A 24,156-nucleotide genomic window follows, 5' to 3' on the forward strand; every position below is an offset into this window, starting at 1 on the left:
ATGAGCCTTTGAGGTTTCCTGGGGAGATGCAAGGTGTCTCTGGACCCTGGCCTTGCCCCGCAGAGGTTCCCAACCTGTACTATGCAGGGACCCTGCACTTCTTGCTACTTTTAGGAGTGCTGCTGGTAAATCAGGCTGATTACTGAAAAGAGTATGGTAGAAGAACGACATAAGGTGGGGGAGTAGCAATAGTGAGTTTCCATGGTTGATAAGGGATTGTGAAACCAGGAAACTGAGCTGCATTAAATGATTGTTCTGTCTTGCCTGGAGGAAGAAGGCAGAGAAAAGGCTTCCAAACCCCTCTTTTCTATGAGCCTGGCTTTCCCCAAAAAGCTGGTCTGCTGTGTCTGTCCACTTAACAAGAACTGAAGAACCCACAGGGAAAATGGGGCAGTGCCCGACTTGTCAAAATAAGTCATGTGCAGGAGGGAAAACCCAAAATCAAACCATGACAGCTGTGAAAATGTGATGCAAGCCTCTTTCCAAGGTCTTCACCTCTTCACCGAGACGTCTTCATGGTGGCTGTGCCCAAAACCTCATATGAGAGGGTCAAAGTAAAAAGAGTTGGTATGGGTGAGACAGCTCTGCTAGGAACCACGTGAGGTGAGGTACACAGCCGGGCTGTGGGACACCCTGCTAGGGCTGCATCTCTTGTGCACATCTTGCACTCGTGTCAGGAAACACTTTCTTTCAGCTCAGGTATTTCCTGGAGGAGCAGCAGGATGACAATCTTGATTCTGGGCTTCAACAACAGCCCCAGTTCTGGCAAACCATAGGTGCCAGCACAGTATTGCATGGAGGGCAGAAATTCTATGGTACTCTTTGCTGCAGTGGACCTGCAGTGTCACAGGACCATGTGAGAGGTCACGGGCAGGCTCATGCTTCTCCTCCAAGAAGGGAGATCTAAGGGGGAGGACTGAGTCATGCAATATTGGTTAAGCTGCTTCCCAAGTCCCTCAGAGTACAGTTTAAGCCAAAGAAGCAATCCTCACAGCAGGCTCAAGGAGGCATTACCAAGCAGCAGGAGGTCTGCCTGGGTGCCTGGCACATGGCAAAGGGACGACCATGGGCCTTTAACAAGGCGAACTCACATTTGCTGCTGCCCAGAAAGAAGGACAAGGATGTGGATAAGTGGAGAAGTCAGGAAGGATTAATACATGTCCTGCTGTGGGAACAAGCCTCACACATGTGTTTCTAGTACAGCATTTACTGCTGATGTTTGCAACAGCACTGCTAAGTTCTGGGGTGCTTCTGCCTCTGTATGGTTATCCAAAGGAGCTGAGGATGCAGTGCTCATCAGGAGTCTCAATGGAGCATAAATACCTCCTGCATATGTAGCACAGTGATGAAAACCAATAGCTGCATGAATATTTAGTATCTGCTACTCTCTGCTCTGAGAGGATTTTCATGCTAGGTCCTCCTGCTCCTCTGGAGATGATGCTACTTGGTTATAGTGACAATAAGGCTGCATATGAGTGAGGGCAGGGTAACAGCCACTGTTGGCAATCATGTGCCATTGGGATGTGCCCTTCAGAGGAGGATGGAAACAAATGGCATCACTAACAGCTTGTGTGACAGAGCAGCCAGAAAATCAAGGAACAGCTGGCACTAGGCACACGGCACCGTTGAACACATTTGGAAGGTATAGATCTATAGAGCTGTGTGGGTAATAAAGCATGAAGCTATTGGAGCTCTTGACAGTTCCCAAAGCAAGGGAGAAAAGGAAATAGGTTCAACCCTTGCTGTTCCCGGAGGTGGGAAGTGGATTCTGCCATGGAGTTAAGGACCGTGGGCTCCTGCAGCACTGATTGGCATGGAACAGCTCAATTGTAGTGGCTCGTTTGAAGTGAGATCTGGAACTGGAGGGATACAGAAAATATTGAAACCACGGGGAAGCCATGAAATGCCTGTGGAGATCTGATGAAGGAAACAGCATAACATTTAAGTGTGTAACTCTCATCTGAAAACGTTGATTAAAATGTCACTAAATCCTAGGGAAAAACAGGTCTTTGTGCTGGCCTCTGATAATACAAGCTGATCTGGAAAGGTGTGGCTTGCAAAGAGGCACCTCCTGGAGAGATGTGGTGAGTAATGTGGTTCTGAGCTGGCATGAACAAGGCTCCAAGGAAACATAACTGTGGTCCTTTCCTTGTCCCTGAGAACAAGAGGGCTGGTGTGTACAGTCAGGCTGTCCCCTGTCCCCTGCCCGTCCCAGCAAGCTTTAGGCATGTAGCTTTGCTCAGCCCTCCCTATCTCCTATGACCATCTGAACTCCATTGCTGTGTTCCAGCAAGCTTTTCCTATAGCACTTCTTTAACTGTGCAGAGGCTTTGTAAGCTTTCTATGACTTGCTCATACTCAAATGAGTTCTTGTAACTTCCCACCAGCTTGGACTATGCTTGGAGCTACGTTCACTTAGCAAATACCTCACCCATACCAACCTCCCCTGCCCTGGATGCTCAGCTTGTGAGTTAAGGGTCATCAGAAAACTTGGTTGAAGATACAGGTTTACAGTATAAAGAGCAATCTGGCAAAGGTTCAGAGCAGAGGTCATTAAGATGCAAGACATCTTCCCCTGGAGATTGAGTTTGCTAATTAAAAATGCATTAATAAATCCAATGTTTTGGTCAGAGACAGTGAAGGAGCAGTCAGGAGCTGTTAAGGATAGTGAGGAGGCAGTACCAGACAAGCCAAAGTCTTGGCACACTTCAGGACCATGTTGTCTGGGCCCTGCCTGAAAAAGTCACTGAGGTGCTTGTGGGTGGGATCCCAGGCACTCGGTGGGAAGAGCACTGTGAGGGGGCCATGTGTATGGATGAGAGCTGGGAAACAGCCTGATGTGCCTGGCAGCTGGACTCTGATCCTTGCTGAAGCCAAACTGGCCTAATCAGTCCAGACTTTATGTAGGTTCCTGATAAAAGCAGTGCTACAAGTGCAGGTGGGTTATGGAGCTGCTTACAGGTTCTCTGAAGTCTCCCACATGATATCAGATGTCTGTGCTGTGTTCCTTCTTCCTTGTGTGAATTTTGTCATCACATCCTCACCTCATCCCTGAAAGGACTTGTTGAGTAACCACACATCTTGGGCAGCTTAGGGGAGCTGAGTGAGCCCATGAAAGGTTAAGTGGTGTCATTGTCTCCTGGGTTGATGATGTCCCCAGATGATGCAGGCAGAACATTATTTACTGAGGACACCAAGCAGGCAATTGTTCTTCAGGAGAAAGTGATAAATCTTGTTATGTCTCAGTGATCCTGTCACTGTTACTTACAGCGCCAGCAGCACAGGGCTGTGCTTGTTCCAGGGGCAGGCAGGATGGATTCTGCTTTTGTTAAAGCAAAAGGATATGTTAACAAACCAAATACTGCTTTTTGGTGGACCTTCTAGGGAGCAAGCCTTGGGGAGGCTGTTCATGGGGTGTGTGTATTACCACTGTAGTCAAGCTGCAGTAGCAGCTCTTACTGTGAAAAGTTTGCAGACTGGTTGGTGAGGAGACTGCTCAGCTTTCCTGTCTGTTCCCATATGCTCTCTATACCCATAAATTGTAAGTTGATCCCACACCTTCTCAGTATAAGCTTTGTTCTAATTAAAGCCCTTACAGAGTTGGAAGTGGAAAGGGATGAGGACATAAAGACAAGTCATTGATCTGCAGAAGTGAGGGGGCTATTCACATACTGGAAGGCAGCAACATCATGGAGGAACATCCTTGGTTTTAACAATTCCTGATTGAGGATCCTTGAACTTACCAACAAGAGCACTCATAGAGGACAAGCCAGGGATAAGGGGGAAATAAAGGATCCATGATCTGCACTTGTAAAGAAGAGCCCCACCAGCATATTGGAGCATCTTGTAAGCTCCATTTTCTTAAAGAATGTTGAAAGTCCTTCCTCAGTCTGGCCCCAGTCTTCAGTTTCTACCCTTCATCTTTTGCTGGAAGATGTGACCTTATCCTCATTGGGAAGAGTCTTCTTGGCTGGTAGGGAAAGGCATGTTCCTGTCCTGTAAACCTACTTGAGCACTTCAGAGGGGGAATGGCCATCAATAAATGGATTTTTCTTGGCTCAAGCCCTGCCCAGTTTAGTTCTTTGATAATTTAGTGTGCCATTTCCTGATGTACTGCTAAAATATATAGCATGCAGCTGGCAAGAGTGGAGGCAGACCTTGTCTGTGGAGATGGGGGTCATGTCCTGATGGAGGAGGGGATGTAGCGGCATGCCACTGAGTGCAGCCTATGTGATGTCCAGAGAGGATTGTTGTTAATTGAATTGAAGAAGACAAATAGCCATTAGCTTAGTCTCCAAAGGACAATAACTGTACTAATAATGAAGCTGAACTCCCTAATACTGATCTCTAGTATCTGTGAATTTATATAATTGATGGAATATCATTAAGTAAGAGGAAAATGTCCAAATGCAGGTGGCAGGGAGGGCATTTACAGAATTTGCTGAGATCTAATACATACAGCAAAACTTCAGAGACAGCTTTTCTGAAGCAGAGAGACTTTTGAGGGTTACTTTTTATCCTCCTTCTCCCTCCCCCCCCTTTTTTTTTAAGACAAAATTACATTCCAGACAATGATTGCAGTGACATTATGCTCAAGTGATCAAAAACTGTTTTGCTGCACCAATGTCAGGTGTTGAAGGGACAAGTGCCTGTGATGAATGTCTAGTATCTGCCCATCTTCCTTGATGTGTATCCCAGGAGGAAGACAAGAAACGATCTGATCATCTTAGCAATCCCCTTGGCATTTCCATTGCCTCTGGAGCCATATTTCTCAAAGAGCTTCAGGACATCTTTCCAGGGGGGAGTCACACTTGATGTTGCTTTGACAAACAGCCTTTGGCCAGGGCTGTGGGGCAGAGGAGGTTTTCTATTAGAAAACACCAATTCATCATAATTGAACTTTTTTTGCAGGTTTTGAAGAAAACTTAGTTAGGAAAAAAGCTTTCTATTAATAATGTTGGGCTGGAGCAAGAGCAGAAAGGAAACCATGACACCATTCTGCATGCTACTCTTCCCGAGTCCCTCAGACCAAGGAGGGTGAACTGGTCACATATTGGACCTGCAGACTTGACACATGATGATGATAAATTGCTGGCAGATGAAGAGCTGTGGAAGGGACTGTAGGTTGGTTAAAAGCATGTGGGCTTAAGGAAAAAGCCCTTCTCAGTAGGGGATGAGGACGACAGTGGGGCTGGAGGCAGTAGGTGGGGTGCAAAAATAAATTTGCTTCCCTGGAAGCAGAAATGTTGCTGCTATTCCAGAAACTTTGTGCGTACTCTTCCATAGCAATCATGGTCTTGTAACTACACACTCTCCAATAACATCACCTAAGTGATTTCCCCCTAGGCAATAAGGTTAAGTCATGGGAAACAATTTCTATTTTTAATAATATTTTTGCTAAATATCCCACCTCTGACTTTCCCTAGAGGCTCAGAATTCATCTGCAAAAAGGGGGCTTTAAAAGGACTTTAATAATAAATATAATACCACCACTCTTTTATGCTTATAACTATTCATGCTTGAGTGAATTCCCTGATCTTTTTATGGGCCTGCTGAAATATATTGCGCAAGTCAAGGGCAGGCCTGTTTTGAAGCTTCTTGTGCTTCCCTGCTTTAATTATTTTCATCTCTAGGTGACAGTCTGGATAATGCTGTCCTAGTGCTGCCCATGTACAATAGCAACCAAACCTGGAGAGCTGCGTACAACCTTGCTGTACACAGGGAGGGGACAGCCCTGTTTTCCAGCTCTGACTACCCAGTGCTGACTCTCGAAGGCCATAAGAGCTCCCACAGAAGTACTGCAAGGAGCTACAGCACCTCTGAAAGACCTCACAAGCATGAATAACAGTAGGGAAGATGAACTTCTGTCTGCCTGATAGGCAGACCCCCTTGGTTTGGCAGGGAGGTTTAGAGCCATCAGAAACAATTTTTTACCCCATTTAGAAAAAAATACAAAATTGCCCTAAACATCTTTTCAGCCCAGCCCCATATATGTCCTGCAAAAGAAAATGTTCCCTCCCTGTTCCTTTTATTCACTTAGATTTCAAACTGCCTAGAGGTCCTGTAGCTGTCTCCTTTGACATTCCTTTAGAGCCTCCTCAAGAAGCAAACATGCTCTCTCTGAAGCTGTGAGAGCACTAGACATTCATTGCCCTGAGCAGCCTCATCTGGGACTTTTACTCACCCATACTCTGCTCCACCAGCTCCATTTGAGCTCAGGTCTGAGCTTTAACCTGTAGGTGTGTGTGCCAGCCCCCCTCATCTGCTGCTGCAGAAACACTGTAGTTTCTTTCCTTGGGCATTTTTTTTATCTTTGAGGTATTACTGCCTTTTCTCTCTGATCCCTGTCAGCTCAGAGCTTTCTTCTACTGAGCACAGGTTTGTGTTTCTGCCCCAGACATGTCTTTACTCAGCTTTTCCTGGTGAATGAGCCTGCATCTGCAGCAGCCAGTGAAGTCCTTGGCTGACTGTGGCAGAGCTGAAGGAGTTTGCCCTCTGAGCATGACAGGCAGAAAGATGGGAATTCCTGAACTAATTTGCTGTAAACAATAATGCATAATAGGTCACTTCTCTCTTCAGCAACTTGGCAATTAAATCCATCAGAGACATAAATGTAATTGGACTACTGGCAATTAGCACTTGCAAGTGCTGGAGGAGTCCGGAGGGCCTTTCCATCAAATTGCTCTGGATTTTTTTGTCTTTTGGCTGAGCTGCTGGAGTTTAGAAATCCCACTGCCTTGCCCATGGGTACCAGAGTGCCCCATGATTTGAGGTCTGTGAAACTGAAAGCCCCTAAGAAAAGGCATGAGGTACCCTCATTATGATGAACATTCACGCAGAGAGTGTGGTCCAGAGCAGAGTCCCACTTAGCCCTGGAGTCTTCCTGCTACGCTAAAGCTGCTGCTGAAAGTCTTTTTCATTTAAAGAGAGATCAACTGATGGCAGGTCAAAGCAGGGTTTGCTACTGGGGGTCTTGGTGGCTCTGCTGGGCTTTAGCTTCCCTCTGAAGGAGAAGGGGTCAGTTAGGAGGAAGCCTTAGCTGCTGCCTTGCTCATGTGAGGCTTCAGAGTGGGGCTAGGAACTTGCCTTATAGCAGGTACCTGGGCCATCCTTGCCTGCCATCATCACAGCAATTGCAATGCACAAGCTGCTAGAGGTTGGACATGCAGAAATGACTGAAGTCACTAATGACTTTATTGCATCCAAGACAAAAATTACCAATGTGGACACCATCCAAGCAATCACAGCATAGGACTCAACAACAACAAAAAACAACCCCCAGTCCTAGTTCTTGAAAGAAAATATTTTTATTGCAGGGCCAGAAAAGGTGAAAGAACTCTTTGAATCCAATCTAGAGAGCAGAAACTTTGTCGAGATTAGCCTTTGCTTAAAGAGTTTGGATTGGGGCCATACTTGGAGACATGCTGCCTCTTGCTCAGCAGGTCTCTGGGGACAACTTCAGAGTGCCTCACTGAGATTTTCAGGAGTGGCCAGTGATGATGGAGGGTCTGTTTAAGACAGGTCAAACCAGTCACCTTGAAAATTGTGGACTTTCCTGTCATTTCCACTTGGACCATTAAGTATGAAAGCCCATAAAATAATTCATCCTCTTCTGCTGTGGCCTATTCATTCAGCCTCCCCCTCCTCTCCCTCATGATAAACTGTTTCATCCAATAGGGTTTGTCTGAGATACTTTGGGTTTCAGCCATATGTATATTATTTTTATCTATCTTGCTATTTTACTTGCCTTTTGAACATCCAAGATCACTCTTTTATCTGTAATTTTAACAGTATGGATATGAATTAGAGGATATTTATTTCACTTGTGGGTTTCCTTTCACTACTGTGTATTAAACCAAGCTTCTTTTCAACACAATAATAATAATAATCCTTTGTCTTCCCCTTTGTAATACAGTGATCTGTTTGCCTGTATGAGAGAAGAGTTCTGCAATATCATCACCCAAAGTCCCCAATATCTCTACCATATTCCAGTTAATTATATGGTGCTGCTGTTTCATATGGATCCCAATAGGATCATTTTGCTGCAGACATTATTTTAGGAGGAAAGTAGATGCTATTAAGTTTAACAAACAATTTTTTTATAAGGGATCAAAGCCACCCAAATCTGGCTTTCTACAGTAGTCCCAGGATAAATCTGTGTTGCATATGTACATGCTGCTGTTAGCACAAGCAGAGCTGACAGGATTTAACCAAAACAAAGCACAAAAATTTTGTGTTTTTTCATTGAAAAAAATCTTACTTTCAGGGTAGCAAAAGTGATTGTCATCAGTGGTGGACTGTTTTAGGGTCATGTCTTTTTCCCACTGTCCCGCCAAAACCTCGCTAATATGGTTTTACTGAAAAGTAGATTAAAATGTAGTAATTCAACAAATAAGAAATGCTGTAGCTTTTAGTGGAAAAAAAATCGGAGGTGCCTTTAATTTTGATTTGTCAGGAAATAAAGTATCTCTTTCTGGAGGGTGCTGTTGGAAAATCGGTCATGTATTAGTGCAGCTGTGATAGTATCACAAAGCTGAGCATGTTTGGGGACCTTCTCCAGTGATACCATCTCTAGGGAGGCCTGCTGGTACTTCACTTTCAGTTAAGGCCCAGTTATCTAGTTCACATTATTTTTTAGCCTCCTGCTTGTTCTTGTCTATTCAGGACACCTTGTGTGTTTGCTCTTTGAAGACAGTGCAAGTCAGCAGCAGCCCCCACTCAGCAAAGGGCAGCTTGAAGGCTTGTGGCAGGGGGAAGGCAAGGATGTTGGAGTGCCTTAATCTCAGAGTTTCACACATCCATGTGTTTATGAAAGTGTGGAGAAACCCTTTCCACATCTATGGGAGTGGTGATGAGAAGGGAACACTGCAGACTTGAGGTTATTGATGAACTTAAGGCATGTTCTGGGAAACCCTCTGCAAAGCAGATGAAGTTTAGTGTAATCTGAAATAAATAATAAGATCCTGATCAGCCCAGTTTTAAAATTTGGTCCAGTTGAGAAGCAGAGGTAATTAATGATCTTTTCTGTAGCTTTTGCAAAGAGCATTTCCATTTAAATGCATGCTCTGACCTTCCTCTCAGGCAGAATAAATAACCAATACGTTATTCAAAGAAACATTTAACAGAGGTAAAAATTAACACTTGCGTCAGTGCAGGTAATCAGCTTCTGGGCTGGTTTGACATTGGTCCAGCTGCAGGGTGGGATGGGATGGGAACTGCCAGGAGGTCCACAAGCCCTCAGCCTAACTACTGTGGGAAAAGCCACTTTCTCTCCAGGAACATTTCTTTATCATGGCTTTCCAGGCCCAATCCCTGAAGGAGATGTAGGAGACATGGGATATTTCTTCCAAGGCTGGCAGGAAATCTCAATGCTTGGATGAAACTGTGCAAGGGAGATGGAAAGAGTGGGACAAATTGAAGAGACACTTCATGTTAGCTCGTGATGAGAAAGGCTAAGGCATAACCTGGAAGAAAATAGGTATCTGCCAGCTCCAATGGCTCTTGCTCCCTCTTACAAGGGAAATGGGCCTCTGACTGCAAAAGAATCGATGAGAAGCTAGATTCCATTGTATGGAAATTGATATGAGGCAGAGGAAAGGATATTGCAGCTGCCCCTTACGAGGCTGTCTTGCATCTGGTCATTAAAGGTGACTTTTATCCACTTGCATGGAGACCTCCAGGGCTTTCTGGCAGTCCTTCAAAGCAGCAACCCTAACGCTGTGCAAGCGGGTGGCACATGTGCCCTGAGGCTGGTTTGTCAGAGGACATGTGCCAGGAGGTAAAAGAGCGTGTGGGCCACACTGGAGCCTGCTGTAGTGTTGATCTGCACATAGTCATCCGAATTAGGGTAACGCTTGGAGCTTAGAGTGCAGCCAGGCAACACCTTCTGCTGCTGGCTGATCTGGTTTGAGCAGTTACTGCCCTGACACTGGCTTCCTGGTGTCCTTAACCTCCCCTCTCCCCATCAGAAGCTGTTATTTGCTTTAGTCCTGCTGGCACCACCATGCTCCTTAACTCCTGTTAGGTGAGTTAAAGTGCATGCAAGCATTGTTTGGCATGATGTCCTTCCATAGTTAATCACTGCTGCTGTTTTTTAATATAACAAAAAATAGTCTGTATTTGCTGACTCACTCTGGAGGCAAAATGTAAAGCAAGGAGCGGTGGGGATGCCTGGGGCAGTTTTTCCCCATAGTGCCTAGGCTGCTGCTGGCACTGGGTGTCCAGGAGGCTGTGCTCGAAGGTCTTGCTCCAAGTTGGCATCTGGTGCCTGTCAAGGCTGGATATGGTGGTTGATTCACCCTACTGGGTGCTAGAAACATACTCCCTCCCTCTCATCCTCATCATATTTCTACAAGCAAGGTAGGGAACAGTTACAAAGAAAAAGAGTAGAATTAGTGTAGTGATGAGACTGCAGCTGGGGAGGACGTGTGAAAAATACACAATTCCAAATACAGCCTTTATCACAGACTGATTGGGAGGTTGGCAGTAAACCAGGGTCTGAGATCATCCAGTTAGCCTTAAAAAACTATCTTCAGGCAGCCCGTGCTTGGCACTGATTGGCATTAGAGTGAGCTGCAGAACTGAAGTCCATCATAAGTGGAAAGAAAAAGTCTTTTCTTTAAAAAAATAGGTGGGGTGGAGATGTTCTTTTTTTCAGTATGTCTCTAACCCAAGGTCTTGCCAAAGGGATGGAAAAATATTCCAAAAGCTGGAAGAAAAAGTGTTTCTTTCATCAAGGGTGGCAACAGAGCAGACTGAAAACCCTAAGCATGTGTTTTGTTTGATATTAAAACACTTTCTGGATAAAAAATTACTGATGGAGATCACTTCTAATAACGGAATGTTTGCCCCAGTAGAGAGGAGGTTTTCTAAGGGCTGCAAGACATGAGCACCAAGGGCTTGGTCCTCCTGCAGTCCCCAGATGATCAGCTCACGGCCCAAAGCTGAGTGCCATGGATGAAGAGGAGAAGCAATGCGAGCTGGTCCTGCCTTTCCAAGCCCTGCTGGCCACACCAGGATGACCAAGGGATGATGCAATCTGAGCAGACAAAGACCTCACAAATGTGCACATCATGCTCCCGCCTGCAGGACCACCCCGCTGATGGTGCTAGGTCGTGCATGAGGAAGAGCTTGATGCTTGTCTGTGGGTTCCTTTCCCCCTTGTTCTTTGGCATCTCCTTCTTTGGACATATCATGGTTTAAACCCTAGCCAGACATCTTGTTCACTCACTCCCAGTGAGTGGTGCCGGGCTGAGAGCAATCAAGGCCCCCCCTCCCGGGGCTCTCCCCTTCCCAGCTTCTGGAGGGATGGGGAGGAGGATCAAAAGAGTGCAACTCCCACAGGTTGAGACAAGAACAGTCCAGCAACCAATGTACAACACAAATAACCACCGCTACCACCACCAACAACAATGATAAGAGAAAATAACAAGGGAAGAGAATACGATACCACCGGCCAAGAAACGAGTCCCACCCGGAAGCCCCTGTCCTTCCGGGTAACTCCCAGTTACCCCCCACCCCGGGCATGACGTGCTGTGGTATGGAATACCTCCTTGGCTAGCCTGGGTCAGGCGCCCCGTCTCTGCTTCCTCCTGGCTTCCCCTCTCCCTGGCAGAGCATGAGCCTCACAAAGTCCTTGGTCAGGGTAAACATCACTTAGCAACAACTGAAAACATCGGTATCACCAGCACTGTTCCCAAGCTGGAAGTCAAAACACAGCACTGCTGAACCCAGGAAGTTATCCACCCCTTATTCCATACCATTCACATCATGCTCAGATCCCACATTTTCAATACACCATCGCTCTCCCACATACATACATCCATATACACACAGACCAAAACAAAAAAAAATCATTTTCTTAGTGCATGGACCAATTCCTATAATGCTGCTGAGTCCATTTGGTCCATGATGTCAGGTTCCATCTCTTGTAACAATCTTTCAGGGCAGGAAAGGCTGTGTGCAGTATTGGATCGTTGCCTGCTGATGCTGGTCGTTCCTTTACTGCGGAACTCATCTGGTTCTATCAAAGTTCATTCTCTGTTAGGATGATGGTTAGAAGGAAGTCAGGGCTAGTTGCTGGTGACCTGGAGACATCTAGTTGATGGGCTATCAAAGTATTACACAGCAGGCAACAGCATACAATTGAGTTCACTGGCTGTTTTCCCCTAAAATCAAATCCCCTTGAGGTATACATTGGACTTCCCCATCTTCCCGCATTACCCACCAAGTATATCCAGGTTCCTGAGCAAAAGCAATCCCACGAGTGGGTTTGCCTTTACCTGAAGCAGGACCAACCCAGACTGTCTTCCCCAGCAAATTCTTCATATGCGCCATGGGAACTTTGTCCCCCTCTACAATATGTAAAAGTTCTGACTGGGCTGGGCCAGCCCTGTTGGCAGATCCTCTGGTGTTGACCAACCAGGTGGCCTTTGGTAAGTGTGTATCCCAATGCTTGAAAGTTCCCCCACCCATTGCTCTCAGTGTAGTTTTTAACAGCCCATTGTACCGTTCGATTTTCCCAGAGGCTGGTGCATAGTAGTTGATGTGATATACCCACTCAATGCCATGCTCTTTGGCCCAAATATCTATAAGGTTATTCCGGAAATGAGTCCCATTGTCTGACTCAATTCTCTCTGGGGTGCCGTGTCGCCACAAAATCTGTTTCTCAAGGCCCAGGATAGTGTTCCGGGCAGTGGCATGGGGCACAGCGTATGTTTCCAGCCACCCGGTGGTTGCTTCCACCATGGTAAGCACATGGTGCTTGCCCTGGCGGGTTGGTGGCAGTGTGATATAGTCAATCTGCCAGGCCTCCCCATATTTATACTTCAACCATCGTCCTCCATACCAAAGAGGCTTTAACCGCTTGGCTTGTTTAATTGCAGCACGTTTCACACTCATGAATAACCTGGGCAATAGTGTCCATTGTTAAATCCACCCCTCGATCACGGGCCCATCTATATGTTGCATCTCTGCCCTGATGGCCTGAAGTGTCATGGGCCCACCGGGCCAAAAATAATTCACCTTTATGTTGCCAATCTAAGTCCATCTGAGCCACTTCAATCTTAGCCGCTTTATCCACTTGTTGATTGTTCTGCTGTTCCTCAGTGGCCCGACTCTTGGGTACATGGGCATCTACATGACGTACCTTCACCACCAGGTTCTGCACCCTGGCAGCAATATCTTTCCACAGTGCAGCAGCCCAGATGGGTTTACCTCTGCTTTGCCAGTTGCTCTGCTTCCATTGCTTCAACCACCCCCACAGGGCATTTGCCACCGTCCATGAGTCAGTATAGAGATAAAGTACTGGTCACTTTTCTCGTTCAGCAATGTCCAGGGCCAGCTGGATGGCTTTCACCTCGGCAAATTGACTCGATTCACCCTCTCCTTCAGCAGTTTCTGCAACTTGTCGTCCAGGGCTCCATACAGCTGCCTTCCATCTCCGATGCTTTCCCACAATACGGCAAGAGCCATCAGTAAACAAGGCATACTGCTTTTCACTTTCTAACAGTTCATTATATGGTGGGGCCTCTTCAGCACGCACCGCCTCCTCCTCTGGTGACATTCCGAAATCTTTGCCCTCTGGCCAGTCCATGATGACTTCTAGAATGCCTGGACGACTGAGATTTCCTATTCGAGTTCGTTGTGTAATTAGTGCAGCCCATTTACTCCATGTAGCATCAGTTGCATGATGTGTAGAGGAGACCCTGCCTTTGAACATCCAGCCCAGCACGGGCAACCGGGGTGCCAGGAGGAGCTGTGCTTCAGTGCCAATCACTTCCGAAGCAGCTGGGACCCCTTCATAGGCTGCCAGTATCTCTTTCTCAGTTGGGGTATAGCTGGCCTCACATCCTTTGTATCCCCGACTCCAAAAGCCCAGGGGTCGACCTCGAGTCTCCCCTGGAGCTTTCTGCCAGAGGCTCCAGGTAGGACCGTTCTCCCCAGCTGCAGTGTACAGTACATTTTTTACATCTGGCCCGGTCCGGACTGGTCCAGGGCTACTGCATGAACTATCTCGCGTTTAATTTGCTCAAAGGCTTGTTGCTGCTCAGGGCCCCATTTAAAATCATTCTTCTTCTGGGTCACATGATAGAGAGGGCTTACAATCGAACTGTAATTTGGGATGTGCATTTTCCAGAACCCCACTGCACCCAAAAAAAGGAGGAGAAAAATGACCAAGAAGGATTCAGTGATTATTTTAATATCTTCTCAGTTTTTAAGCTGCTCTTCCTGCTTGCCTGATTTGACTGAAGATTTTTGAACTCTTGGGAGCAGCGCTGCTGTTTCTTCCCTTGGCTTATCACGCCGAGGTGCCTCCAGTGTGGTGGTTCGGTTATCTGATTGTTCTCCACCATTTGGCTGCAGCATGGAGGACTTACTAGCTTTCTGCAGGTATAAATTATTTCAAGGATAGCCCTGAACCCTGCAGCAAGAAAATCTGATCTCTTTGAGTGCATATAGGTTGATTTCTGAGAAGCAATGGCCTGAGTAGGATTGCAGCTGTAATGCTGAGCTTGCATTTATCCCCGTTTCTATCAGCCCTGATAGGTGTGCTGGGTGAAGGGAGTAATTATTCTTTAAAAGTTTTAAGCATTTAATATGGCACCACTTTGACTTCTTTTGGAGAAAGCATCTGGACACTTACTCTATTGGGCCAAGAAAAACATCCTGCTTGAAATTGCTAAGTGGTTCCTATAGTATTTTAGCAAATATTAGCATGGGCTCTTGGAGAAGGCAGTGCAAGGAAACAGGAATACTGAAATATTCCAGGAGTCCATTGTAAAACAAGGAATGAGGACTTTGCCATGGAGAATATATTTCCTAAACTAAGCCAGATAATTCCAGAATCAGAAAAAGCTGCTATTAATATTAAAATCAAGTGGTACTTGATGCTGTAGTCCTTACTGGATTCAAATGCTCCCAGAAAGTACAAAATTAAGAGGGTTACTTATGGCAGCTTGAACAGGAAATATCCCCAGCTGGACTGAGCCTGAAACCTCAATTAAAAATGGCCTGTTGGTGCTGTACCAAAGACCATTAATTACAAGCCATGGCTTTTTGAAGAAACAGGCGTTTTTGTAACACTGCAATGATTCTCTATATGAAAGAGAAGCCCCTCTTCAGAGAGACAATTTTCACTATTTTGGGGTAAGAAAGGGGAGAAAATCTCAAAGAAATGCTAATGATTAAATGAATTACATTTTTCAGGACTCCTGGGTTGTGTTTCCAAGGAAGATAGCATCCCCTAACCAGCACAGCATCCTTAGCCTTGCTCCTAGACCCTACCATGCTGACAATGCCAAGTAAGTGGCTTTCTTGCTGTCTGCCTCAGTTTCCCCATGAGCAAACTTGTAGTAACAGAGAACAACTTAAACTGATAAAAGTGACAGAGGTAAAAGCAGCAGTACTTACTGTCAGCTCTAAACTGAACAAGTTGCTGTTCCGTGCTAATCCACACGTAATATAAAAGGTCATCCCAACTGTAAAAGTGAGATGCTTTTTTTAGGCATAAAGATTATTATTAAAGTGGAAATGGAAAATAACCTGAAAAGAGGAATTGAAAACACAACACAAATGTTACCCATATTTCACTGAAAACAAGGAATTGCTTGAGTCTTGACAGCATCCTTCCTCCTACAAGGATGGATTTTTATAACAGTGCATTATTAATAGCCACATCAATACATGAGTCAGAGGAGAGACTATCTGCTAAACAGAAGCTGGTTGGGATATTGCCATATTACATTAACTTTATTTCTGTTGGGCCAAGTATTTCTCCCAGTTTGGGATTTTTCTCTTTTCCTTCCCAGCAAGGATATTTGAAGTCATTCCCACGGAAAGGCCTATTTGTTCTCAGCACAAACGCTTGTAATAAGTATATGCTCTCCACAGAAACAAGATCCTTTCTACTCTGCAAGTGACCATGTAAAGCCAAAAATATCTCACTGGAGATGGAAGGGCTTGAATGTGGTTTGAGAGTGTTTTGCTGTGGTTCTGTATATTGCTGGTCTCCCCTGTGGACTCAGACCTGAGGGAACGGGTGTCAGAGCAGAAATATCCGCCCCAAGATGTTTCTGCCTTCTGGGGAGATGTTCTGTTGAAATCAAAATGCTTCCAGAGAGTTTAAGTTAAACTGACATGTTCTGTCCACATTTTCCGGGGTAAACAAGACTTCCTTTTGAAAGAAGCCACTTCATCCATTCATGTCTGGGAAGCAAGGTGTTAGGATAGACAGAAATGACCCTAATGCAGAAGGTACCAGATCCAGGCTCTGGGTCCTGGCTCCCTGCATTTGCTAAGCCATGAGTGTGCCAAAAGGAAGAATACCACACTTTGTTTTCAGCTTGTCTGTACTGAAGTGCTGGCTCACCTCTAGCTGTTGCCCAGTGCTTCTTCCAGCACTTGGTACGTATTGCTTTCAACAAAGTTGGAGGCATAAGGTACTGGAGACACAGAGAAATAGGCTGCTGGAAATATAATTTGTAGGTGTTTTGGAAAGGTGGGTTTTTTTGATACAAAGATGCCTGAGTAAGTTTTGATGCCAGCATTACCATGGAGCTCTTCTACTACTGTATAGCTCCTCTTGTGCCTCTGTGCCCAGGGAGCCTTACACTTACATGGGTAGGTGTAAACTCTTCCTTGGTGGACATGTTTGGGGGCTGTATCTGCAGACACCTGCCACCAGCTGCAGTATTTCCTGCTGTCGGTAACACCTCTGCCTTCTGATGTGATTAATGGTGCTAAACCCTGAGCTTGACTAACAGCTGTTGCTAAGATCAGGCCTCCAAATTAGGTTCCAAATAGCAGTGAAGCAGTGAAACCTCCAAATCCAGGGAAGCCTGGAAACAGGGACCTGGCCCCAGAATACCAAATCCAGGAAAGGTCTGTGCAGGAGCACAGCCAGTCCAGGAGCAGGGATTTTTACAGTGGATGCTCAGGGCCTGTTATTGCTGCAGCAGTTGTGGTACCCAGCAGTGTGGCTGTGAACAAGAGGCCAATTCCTGCCTGGCACAGGCTGCCCCTGCTGCAGCATTTCCCAGGGAGCTGCAGAGGCTGGCTGGCTGCATGCGAGGCATTTGCTCAAAAAACCAGGTGTTGTTTCTGTGAACACTGTGAGCTGTCATCTTGGCTTTCTCTTTTTTATTATTTAAAAGACAGAGAACAAATAAGAGAAAATGAACTGCAAATAATGACTAACAGCACTTCCAGTCCAAATATTTGCTCACATAATCATGTGGAAACTTTGAAGACTTGTGAGTAGCTCTAGTGCTGTTTATAATACAGCTTGGCCCAAAGACGGTCAAGATGCTCGTCTCCCAATGTCAGAAGAACCCTCAGCACTGAGAGCTATATTCAGGGCTTCTTGCCATATCCTGGTCCTCAGAGAAGTGAGGTAACAGACGGTGAAAAGATGCTGTAGTAGATCTACTGTCTGGAAGCACCCTTTCAGACAGGATGCTGCAGCCCTAGGAAGCTCTGCCCCACTTGCACATGCTGGTCAATGTCTCTGCTTTCAAACAGGGCTCCTTATAGAGGATGTATTTGTGTTTCGTAAGTTTAAGGCCTGGGCTCAAACTAGCATTATCCAATTAATTATATATATTTCTTTTCTTTCCTCCCCTAGTTTGAACCCTTGGAAGCTGAACATAATTTTCTTCCAGCCATGCAGCACTGAGCAGAAAGGTTGTGGTCACTTGGCTTCTCAAGAAAAACAGTGCAAACATGTCTTATTTCAGTGCAGGTTCAGTTTTATAACCCATTAAAAGCATAGGAACTGTAGCCTATGGCAAGGGGAATTCACCAATGGAGAGAGGCTTCCCAACTCACTCAGGGGTGTTGCAGGTGGCTATATTACCTGGTATGAGACTTAGGGGAGTACCCAACCATTTGGTCTCTGTTTTTTTGACAGGAAAGCAGCCAGCCAGTGTGTGGATCTTAACCTGGTGTTTTAAGCTCTGTAATACACAAGTTAAGTGAGTCCCTCAACTTAACTTGGCCATGGTGGCTGATATAATAATTACAAAAGAAGCTCCTGGAAATACAGGTATCTTTGTTTCCCCCACTGTCACATTGACTGATACTAGTATCCTTCTTGGCACTAGGTTGGGTGGGTTTTTTGCCTGTGTCTGTGGACACTGGTCTGCAGCAATGCCTGAAGGAAGAGGATGTGAGGGAGCCTTGTAGGACAGTGCTTTAGAAATTTTTAGGAGTGCCTTCCTGTCCTTCATGGCAAGTCAGGAGGTGCCTGGTTATCCAAGGGCCGAGAGGAGGAAGGATCTCCACTTTCAGATTGATGCAAGGTCCCTTAGACTCTTTTCGCCAAATTAAGACTTTTCTGGGAGTTCAGCTGAGAAATGTGAGCATTTATCCCAATATCCCACTAGTGACAGCAGGACTTCTGGAACCAGTGTTAAGAGACCCTGCAGCCCTCCAGTTCTGGTCAGCAGTACTTGTGTTCTCCAGCTCGGCTTTTGGCAGCTGGGCTCAGCAGAAGGCTTGAGCTACTCATGCTCAGTTGGTTCATCAACAGTACATGGTACCAGTAGGTGGGGATTGAGCAAGTCTCCTACCATTGGCATGGATGAAGAGGAGTTTGGGCACAGAGCTGCTAAATGCTCTTCCCAATGATAATTCTGCACTTGCAAGAGAGCCAAGCCTGAAGTGCAAGGTTTTAGAGGTCTTTTAACTGAATATAATGAATTATTTTGCTTCTTGTAATTAAGGAGGTGCAATTAAGAATGATATAAATAGCAAGGTAGTGTTTGGCATTTACAGAAAACCGTAGGCTGTGCAATTCAGGATGTATTGCTATTAGTGGCCAGCCATTTTTTCCCATTAAAATATCAAGAGATCCTGTACAGTACTGGGTGCTGTTGATTTGTGATCAAAGCTAGCACGCAGGTAGCAGGTGGCATTTCTACAGTTCCTGCAAGGAATATATCCCAAAACGTCAAATTCGTCCCTTTCTATTAGAGAAAAAAGTGTGAGAGGAGGACTGGGGGAAGAGAAGGAAGGAAGGAGACTGTTTCTCTATTTTAAAAATAATATTTTAGCTTACAAGTGTTAAGGTGGCTTGCAAAATTAGGAAGCTCTAAAAAACAGAGTAAAGGGAAATGTAATTTTTCTCTTTGTTGCCACCATTTTTTCTTTGACTCCCAAACTTTTGTCTACCAGACAACACACATCTTTTCTAGATAAAAAGACTCAAAACCTTTGAAACTTGGAGAAAAATGTGTTTTTCCAAAATATGCTTTTGGAATGAAAAAAATCCTGATCCCTAATGCATCACTACTTGTCCTGACTTCTGCAGGGGCCAAATGTGCCTTTGAAAGCCTTCTCTATAGCATTATTGTCAAATTCACTTTTGAAGTAGAAGGGACAGAGTAAACCCAGCTCTTCCCACCCCCAGAAAGGACTAACTGGGGTCCTCTCAAGTAATTCTTATTGTACTAATGCTGGAGAAAGCTTCATGTTGAGGAAACATTTTATTGCTTTTATTCTCCCCACCTGTCTCAAGAGATTCTTATCATTGCTGCTGGTAGCTGGTACGTGGTCTCATCCAGACGGACAATTGCAAGCAAGATACTGCTGTGCCTCTTCTCCAGCTTCCCTGAGAGGCATGTTGGTGTTTATAGCGCGCCTTGAAACAGAGAATGGTTTATCTCTCATTTTAACGGGGCTCACCATATTATGGCCCTTGTGCAGCTTTCTCTAAATCTATGACAACCATAAATGTGATTTGTTCAGTATCAGAAGCAGAGCTGACAGATGGGCAAGGACAGTGTCCTGGGTTTTGGCATGGCTGGCACTGAGGGAATAATTCTTGTGGGACATTTTCCTGCTTGTGTGAGTGTTTTCAGAACATCTTTAGAAGTGCCAGCCTCTCCCCTGCTGTATGCTTTTTCTGTATAAATCTTGATGGAAGAAGGATTTCAGCTCAAACATAAAGATTCCTCTCACCTGAGCAGCTCGGGGTAAATCTGGGATCAAACCCATGAACCAAAATGCATTTATTACTATTATAAATTTAATCCAGAGCTTTTAGTGAAAATAACCAACTACCATCCAAAGTGATTCTGCTTGAAAGCAGAGTTTCCCAGACTGAAGGTCTGAAATACATGATAAACCTGAAAGATAATGGGCTGGGAGGGGTTTTGGACAGCCAGGTCCCTCTCAGCTTGCTCTGGTGGTGGAAGTAATCCACCCAGCCTGGAAAAGTTCTGTCAGCAAAGCAGTGGTTTCTCAGAGGCTTGCATCTCTCTCTCCTTAAGGATGGAGGGAGGTTTCCAAAGACTTCCCAAACATCTCCATGTAAAGCTTCCCAACCTCAAACACCTTGCTGCATCCTGTAGAACAATGAAACATAAAAGAAATGGAGATGCTACCAAGATGCTTTCTGCTTTGGTCACCCTGCCCCTAAAGGAGTTTTTAACTGCTCAGCATCTCACTGTTTAATTTTGCTCTTGACAGCTGCCATTTGAATAATTTAATCCAGTGCCCTGTTCTGCTGTGCCTTGTAGATCACGGTGGGTGATGAGCGGCTTGTCAGCTAGGGAGAGCTCAAGAGCATTCTCATCCGGGCACTGAGGGCTTGCCAAGAGCAAGCAAACATGCCATCAAGAGCCTAATTAAGCATAGGGGGGAACATGACTGCTCCCAGCAGTGAGGGTTATAGACACAGGCATGGTAGTCCCTGCCTGCATCTCCTTCCATTTTTTCACCTTCCCTTTTTCCCGTGCCCTATGCCTTTTCATTCATCTCTTCTTTTCTGTGGGCTAATTCACACTTTTCCAGGCGCCTTTTACCACTGCCATTTCTTTTCCCTGCTTGCCCTTGATCCGCAGCAAAGGAACGAGAGTGTCAATTGGTGGGGCGCAGGGAGGGAGCTGGGATGGCAGATGGCTGTGTGGCAGGGCCGAGCCAGGGCTTATCCATCACTGCTGTGGGCACAGCATTTACAGCAGGGCCGGCGTTCAGAGGGGTGAGCCGGAACAGGTAATTGTTGGCAGAGAGGATGCATTTTTCATTGCTGATGAGGAGGAGAGGGGCAGGGTTAGGGTTGTGCTAATGCCACAGTGAAGGATGAATTCATCACAGATTCTCTTTTTTTTTCTGCATTAATTCGTCCAGCTTTGATTGACGCTGGAGTACTCCCAAATGCCAAGCAGCTGGTAAGTCTAAAGCAGAAACCTTTCCACAAGCTAAGCTGCTGGGAAACAGCCAGGGTGTGCTGAGATCCCTGATGCTCTTGTCATTGTCACCCTTATCACTAAAGTCAAAGGGTCAAAAAATGCCTCCCCTGCTTTCACCCAGAGACTCTGGTTTGGGTCATGGTGCTGCAGCAGGGTTCATCTGCATTAGAGCTGTAAAGTGCCATCAACAAACAGATGGCACAATGGTGCAAAAAGGCAGATGTGGTTAGCGATGAGCCAGTTTTACAGTTTACACACCCCAAAATATGCTTTCAGCAGAGACAGACACTGGAACTAGGGCTTTCCTCCTTCCAGATCCTATCCAAGAAACTCCCAGAATCTCTGTGGCTCAGGGACCTTATACAGGTGACAGTCCCACAAGCAGGAATGAATTTGGGCATGACATTGCTCCGAGCCAGCTCTGAGGCATTTTGGTATTGATGCTCGCTTTTGGCTTACTAGAGTTTGTTGTGGTTGTGCTTGGATGGCTCCCAGGGCTGTCAGTTAGTCAAGAATAACAGCAAAAGTGTTTACCATGCACAGGCTCGTAGGCTGGATGTACACTTAGAAAAGACCCCAATGTGAGGAGTGAAACACTAGAGAGAATATAATTAAGAGGGGTGAAAAAAATTCATCTGTTTCCCCTCTATTTTTAGTTGTAGACATTTTCAGAATCCAGCCACTTCTGAAGCTGATTTCTAAATTTATTCTGTCCCTTTTTAGAGAACTTTCTGCATTTTCCCCCCTAATTTAAGTGTCTTCTAAAGTATTTTTAAAAGTGGCAGTCTTGGCCAACTGAGCAAAACTACTTCTTTGCCTATTGAAGTTATCTCACATTTGTGTTTAAGAGACAATAAATAAAGGCATTATAATGGGAACTGGCAGGACTGTACAAGTCTATATGCAGCAAAATTTAGTTCTATCCTCCCCAGAATGTATCTCTGCTGGAAAGCAGTTCTTGGATGGTTTCAAGCGGGAATTTGCAAAGACTTTAATTCGTCATATCCCTCTGTTCTGCTGCAAATCATTCACACAGCATGTGGGAGGGGGCTCATTCATCTAATTTCAGCCATTCAATATTGAGGTTTTAAGCCTAAATTCCATGTTGTGGTTCCCTTGTGTTTCAGAAGGAGATTGGCACCAGCAACACCAGTCTCTCCTAGCATATTGACTACTTCAGTCAAGATGCTTTGTTTCCAGGTGACCATATTCAGGGAATGACACATCTGCCCGGTTCTCACTATCCTTCCTTATATTTCTCGAGTATTGTGTTATGTTTTTCTTTGCTACCTGATGTATCAGTGCTCGGTTTACACTGTCTGCTTGAAGATGATTTGACCAAGGCACAAAGTGCTATTCCCCTCTGTAAACACAGATTTAGCAGTGCTTTTCTTTGACTGGCTGTATTACAACTTCTGCTTTGCCCAGGTTGTGGGTTATTCACTATATACAGACTGCAGAGACAATTGTATTCCTTCCTCTTCCTACTTGTGGAATATTCTGACATTCCCCTGCGTCTGTAGTGATTCAGTCCAGTTTCTAAATAAATATCTGGCTTTCCCATAGGAAAAGATCCAGGAGCTCCTACCTGGGCTGCATCTTTCCAGCTATCTGAGTTTTCTTCATCAGAATATTGAGCTATGGAATCATAGAGGGTTTGGAGGTTGTGGGATTGGTGGTGGTGGGGTAGGAATTGGCTTTAGACAAAGAAGAGCCATACCAAATTGGAGTCCCAACAGTCTGCACCCACCATCCTCTGTGTTTTGTTATCTTTTGGCCAAAGACTTTCAGTTTTCAGGTCAAATAGAAAAGTCACCGTTTTCTAAAGGAGAGACAGAGGCAGTCCTGTGTTTATTGAAATATTCTGCTAGGTAACAACTAGAGGAGGATTTTTCCACCCATAAACAAAAGTAGTTCTCAGATTTGGGAAGAAGAAGTTTTTCTTGCTGCTCTTCTCAGCATTGTGGTGTTGGTGTTTATGTCATTTTCTGACTATTGCTTATAAGATGCTTGGCTTCTAACTGAATATGTCTTGTAGGAGGAGGCTGCACTTTGCTTTCAGCCCAGGCTTTAGCATTTGCCTGGTATCTGAAGGGACGTTTCAAGACCCATTTGAAGTAGAGAGAAGAGGTAAGTAACATTCTTAAAAAAGCATTATCTCATCCATGAGTTCTTGTGAAAGTTGACACAGGTGCCAGGTGGGTAATCACAGATACTATCTTCCTTTCCCATATTTTCAGGCTAGGTGTCCTGTGGAGAACCAGAGTCTCAGCATCAAAAGTTAATTCATGTCAGACTTGGATTTTATTGTAAAAAAGGCCAAATCATCCTTAAATGCCTCGAAAGCTGGAATACACCAGACATCCTGTGGAATGAGGTATTTGTAGTAGGTGGGGCTGTCTGGTGATGGTTACTGGTATGGGGGAAGGCCGCATCTGAAATGCTGATGCTTCCCAGAGCCATGGCAATTCCAACCTCCCCAGTAGCTTCCCACACCTGATTGTCACCTAAGCAGCCAGGTGATGGGTGTTCTCCTCCCCAGTACTGGTGGGATGCTTTACAATTTGCCACCCAAAGGACAGATCATAGAATCATCATAGAATCACAGAATGGTTTGGGTTGGAAGGAACCTTAAAGACCATCTAGTTCCAAACCCCTGCCATGAGGGCAGATAGGCTTTCAGTATGCTTTAAACATAAGACCTGACTCAGCAGAACCACATGTATGCACCCCAGCTGCAGAGCTGCCCATTGTGTCAAATCTATAGGGGAGATGAAAACATAAGTGGCTTTTCATCAGGTAAGATGACTGATTATGCTTAGGAGCCCTGATGGTGCCATGTGTTTTGGATGCTCTATTAAATATCTGATTTTTAGCTAAAATTTCAGCTCAATGTGGACAAGTTATCATACAGCTGCCTGCTATGAAGGTCTTGAGCTTTCCCTGAATCATCTAGCAGCAGGCA

General features: G+C 45.3%; 1 long non-coding RNA gene across 1 annotated transcript in view; it reads left to right on the forward strand.

The window, feature by feature from the left end:
- The window catches only part of LOC133275422 (uncharacterized), a 155,270-nt gene extending 131,857 nt beyond the window's left edge, over positions 1–23,413 (forward strand). Inside the window, exons 2-4 of the long non-coding RNA XR_009745515.1 lie at positions 15,208–15,302; positions 21,130–21,170; positions 23,230–23,413. This is a non-coding gene — a long non-coding RNA (uncharacterized LOC133275422). The remainder of the gene's footprint in view (positions 1–15,207; positions 15,303–21,129; positions 21,171–23,229) is intronic.
- Positions 23,414–24,156: the final 743 nt, after the last annotated feature.

This window comes from Pezoporus flaviventris, unplaced genomic scaffold (genome assembly GCF_033815535.1).
Source record: "Pezoporus flaviventris isolate CSIRO_AGI_PZ_B2104156 unplaced genomic scaffold, CSIRO_AGI_Pfla_v1 ptg000040l, whole genome shotgun sequence".
Taxonomy (NCBI): domain Eukaryota; kingdom Metazoa; phylum Chordata; class Aves; order Psittaciformes; family Psittacidae; genus Pezoporus; species Pezoporus flaviventris.